Here is a 4804-nt window from a genome sequence, read left to right on the forward strand (position 1 = left end):
TATATAACAGTGTACCACATGGTGGTGGGGGTGTGAGTGTCAATAGACATTTGTTATTCGCAGGTTGCAGGCACAGCCTTGCCAACCTAGAACACCTCCCCCTCCAGTCCTCAATTTCATTGAGTGTTGTTTGTTTGGGTTTGCTGTTGGAGCGTACAAGACACAAGAGTTGTACACAAGCTCACAAGCATTTAAGGTATTGCTTCACAATACTTCATTTAGTATGTACTCACGGTACTTTACTATTTTCATCAGACTAATACTCATGACAGAGTATATTACTGTAAATATCAAAGAAGCGTACAGTACCACTGTACGTAGTAGCCGGTATCACCGGAGTGTGACTTTAAAGTGAAGTGAAATAAGACATTACTTAAGGGAACGAGCAGGTAGCCGCACAGCGTACAGGCTTCCCCGCCTCGTGAAACATAATAGGTGCTGGAGCCCAGGTTGGCGGGCGTCTCCACAGCTGACGCTGAGGGCCTAACCTAAGTTGCTAGGCTCCCTCCCACGACGACTTGGCCTCGCTGGCGACAGGTTCTGAGCCCTCGCCTCCAGTGGCTGAGCTGAGGTTCTACTCGCACTCGGCCCTCCGCTGGTAGCGGCAGCTGCAACACAGAGCGAGGAACATTAATACAAGATTAACACAATATCACAGGGTTCAACAGGGGGGTCATCTAAACAAACAGGTCTAGTTATGGACTTATGCCGGCCGGTGCCATATTTTCCCCCTTTAAGTACGCGCACTTGGTTGCTGTATGAGTTAGGACCTTGGAGCTTCGAGCTTTTCCACAACTGTCCCCTTGTACCATTTTCGGTTTCTCCAATGCACTATGGGCTGTCCGACAGCTCTCCCTGGCGTTCTTGCCTGGGCTATCGCCTATCGTACTAATACTTTGGTTTGGTTTGCAGAGCCGTCGGAGTATTTCCGAGATGCACAACCTTTGGTTCCAGGGTCTGAGACCCGGTGGGCACATTAGTGCTCCATGCATGTATTCCAATGGATTAGTCTATCAAGAGTATTTACTCAAACGTTGGAAGTGTATGTTCAAAGCCCCACACACTAGGTGATCAGTCTAGTTGTGCTGCTTGTCACATTCCTCAACGTCTCCAGGTAAGGAGCATTAGCATCCTGACATTTCGGTAGCCATTGTTTGGCTACTTCTACCCCCCCTCTCGGTTAACCTTTTACCCCGAGGAATTTCATTAGAAATAGGTAGAATAATCCTGTCTATGCCACAGGTAGACTGTCAGCATTCAAGGAGTCATATGGAGTGTTACTTCCATAGATAATGTCAGGGATATCAGGAGTGATGTAGACTTCAACACTACAGGTACCGAGCTTGCTGCTCCAGGCTACAGTCTGTATCTTAAAAGATAAATTCAGGGTCCCAATAGTGGAGAAGACTTCTCTACACTGTAATTACCAAACTTGTTGTTTCAGGTAACATTCTGTATCGTGAAAGATATCTGTGATTCCCATGAGTGGAGAAACGTCTCAACACTGCAAGTACCGAACTGCTTGGCATTCCAGGTAACTGATTTATCTCCAGCCATTTTAGACTATTGTCAACCCCTACTAAGTATGGTTGAGCACTGAGTTCCAAGATGTTTGCACAAACATTCTGTAAGCACAACACTGGAATCTTGTGTGGGAGTAGTGGCTTTTTATAATTAGCCGCACTATGCTCCACACACACACTACAGCTCACAACAAGAGTTTGAATAGCACTTGTGACTCCAGGTCAGTAGACTACCTGACTGGCTCAAGCCTCTGTTTTCTAAACACCTTGATGTGCAGCATGTTAAGCTTTCAGAACCTTGGGTCTGAGCGACGGGGGAACTATTACCCTGTCCTCAATGATGACCAGACCATCTTCCACAAAGATGTCATTTTTTTATTTCCAATTTGGCATTGTTTATGGCGATACTTTAGCATTTGAGTTGGGCCACTCACTTTAATATTTATCCTGAACTGATTTTAATCCTACATTTATTTCTGGCTCTGGTTTCAGCCCATCCAACATCCCTGTGGATATGGAGAGAGTGGCTGTCACATCGTGCCCAACTTTAACCATTTCGTGACCATCATGATGATGTAATCATGAGACAAGAACATATGTTTCCCTGGTTTAGAGTTTACCTCAGGGTGTAACAACATGATTTTCAATTGCATTGTCTTTAGTCTTTTATTTGTTAGCTTATCAGCTGGTTTCTTAAATATAGACGTTAGGGGCTGATGATCAGTTTGAAACTGCATATCAGGCATCCCATAATTAATAGATTTCATCTTTTTGTCTGCATTAATCAGTGTTAGCATCTCCTTCTCGATTTGAGCATAGTTGGACTAACATGCTGTGAGTTTTCGAGAGGCACTACACACCTGATTGGTGTCCTGGGGCCAAGCTGCTCCCAGACCAAACTGACTGGCTTTTGCCTGAAACACTAGTGGTTCTGCGTGGTCACAAGGCACCAACACAGGGGCATTGGCATTGCCTACATTTATTTCTGAGTTTTGGAATACTTCATGTTCCAGTGCGTCGGTGCTGGCGACTAGGACGTCATCAAATATAAGATGACTCCTGTCTCTCCAAATACTGGATCAGTCAGATATTGGAAAATCTCCAGTTTACTGAGAAAACCAAGATGGCTTTCTTTGAATTCATAGATACCAATCGGTGTCGTTAAACTGTACAAGACTGGATTCCTCATCCATGTTGGCATGACAGAATCCTTCTTTACAAATTCCAATCAGTAAATACCATTTTGTCCCAGCCTTTACACAAGAGATCCTCCGGTGTAGGACTTTGGGATTTATGTGATAATTGCCTTACTTAGCATTTGTGGATCCTGCATAACCTCAGGTCTCCTGATGGCTTTTCTCTAACGACTAGATTATTAATGAACTTTGGCAAAGTCTCTTTTACTGTATCAATGATTTCTTGACCCACGAGGGCGTCAAGTTTAGCCATTTGTCTTACTCCAATTGCTGCTCTGTACTGGCAAGGCCGACACAGGCCAACTGGAGTATCACTGTCGACTTTGTGATGTATAGTTTGCTGGAACTGTCCTAGCCCATCAAACACATCACAATGTTTAGTGACAAACTCATCCTTAGATTCTCTTATAACTTTGTGATAGTTATCAGGGAGACATCTACAGGATGCTATACTTGTTTTACTGAGTTTAAGTTAAAATAAGTCTCTAATCCCAGAAGGGGTCTGTTTGCTAACTTTGATTCTTCGAATTTCAGGTTAATGGATACACCATGTGGGGTCTCAGCCAGGGCTGTGAGATAGCCCTCTACTGGAGCCATAGTTCGACTACATGCCTCCACTTCGAGACTGCTAGAATGCAAGGTATATATTCCTTCAGCATTCAGAAGACAGAAAACATTGAATTGTAGTAGAATGACTTCTGACTCACAATTCAGTTTGAATTTAAATAATGTGTTTACCTTTCAATGTGTTAACTCAAGTCTGTTCCCATAGCCTGCACATTTGGGTGTCATCAGACAACTGTACCACTACTGAGACTTCCATAGAGTCCATCAGCAGCTGTGTCTCCTTCTCCTCCTCCCCTCAGAGGTGGAGAATGTGTTGAGCAAGTATTGCAACATGTCTACCTCCAATAATCAAGGTAATGGTCTTTACCTTGGAATTATTACTTTACTGTGCCCTCGGTCACACACTTGTTATTCTTGGCCATGTGCAGGATGTCTCCTGGCCCCATGACTAGTGATGCATTGTTTACAATTAGAAGGTGCTGATGGATAATCCATCCAGTCACCCTGGTTGCCACTTCTGTGGAAGTGTCCCCGACCACGCGGGTGCACTTAGCGATCCCTTATAGGGAATTCTCTACAGTGACTACTGAGGTAAATAATGTGAGAAGTGATGGGTCCGCTGTGACCACCCTCACTGGACATGTGATGGTGTCCGTTTAACAGTCTTTGTCTCACTTGCGGTATCAACATAAGAAGAGGTGGTTTTATCCGCCTCCTCATTCGTGCTTTGTGCAGCGGCTTTGCAAGTGTTCTCCACTTCAGCAAGAGTCATCTGAGGGCGATCCTGAAAGGTAGCCTTCAGCTTTGTATGATGGGTTCACCAAAGGATACAGTCTGTAAGCATTGAGTCAGCAATGGTGCCTGAACTCACAATCTTTGATTCTATTTATTTTAGGTCTGTACACCAGTTTGCATGAAGCTCTCCTGGTTTCTGATTACTTTTATTAAATGATTCTCTAGTAATACAATTACATACAGTAACTGAATTTCTCCTCCGCCTATTTCCGAAACTTGGCTATAACAGCCTCACAATGTACACTGAGATCAATTTAATTGACCCAGCTGTACCAAATAGAAACAGTGACCACACTATCCTTGAAACTATTATCTGTCAAGAGCTGTCCTGCCAGCTTCACATAGCTGCAGAGCACAGTATTGACAAGCGGTGGTTTTCGTTTTGGGATTCGGCTCTGATGGATATCTCAGACCTCTGCTCAGTAGCAGCCCAATTCGTACTAGGGTTGTTATCCCTTGGTTTCACATGACCTGGTCTTGACTCGTCTGAGATGACTTGACAAGCCCCAGAATACTACTGCAAATTCGAATAACACTACTAATTAAGTTTGACAGCACACAAACACAATACAAAATCCTCTGGACGTCTTCACCTGAGCGAATACCAGAGGTCCTACCGACTGCGCCATGTTCTAGTCGTGGTTGAGGTGGATAAAGGAATAAGCCAAGTTGGGTGATTGTGAGAGGTTCTTTATTGGTCTGCAAGGGTTTATATAACAGTGT

General features: G+C 44.1%; 1 long non-coding RNA gene across 1 annotated transcript; it reads right to left on the reverse strand.

Annotated features, from left to right (window-relative positions):
- Positions 1–4153: 4153 nt before the first annotated feature.
- LOC127748821 (uncharacterized) lies at positions 4154–4761 on the reverse strand. The gene is made up of 2 exons (XR_008010793.1): positions 4675–4761; positions 4154–4595 (listed from the first exon to the last, which is right to left on the reverse strand). It is a non-coding gene; the product is annotated as an uncharacterized LOC127748821 (long non-coding RNA).
- Positions 4762–4804: the final 43 nt, after the last annotated feature.

Source organism: Frankliniella occidentalis, unplaced genomic scaffold, assembly GCF_000697945.3.
Source record: "Frankliniella occidentalis isolate FOCC.00 unplaced genomic scaffold, Focc_3.1 Scaffold14, whole genome shotgun sequence".
In the NCBI taxonomy this organism is placed as follows: Eukaryota; Metazoa; Arthropoda; class Insecta; order Thysanoptera; family Thripidae; genus Frankliniella; species Frankliniella occidentalis.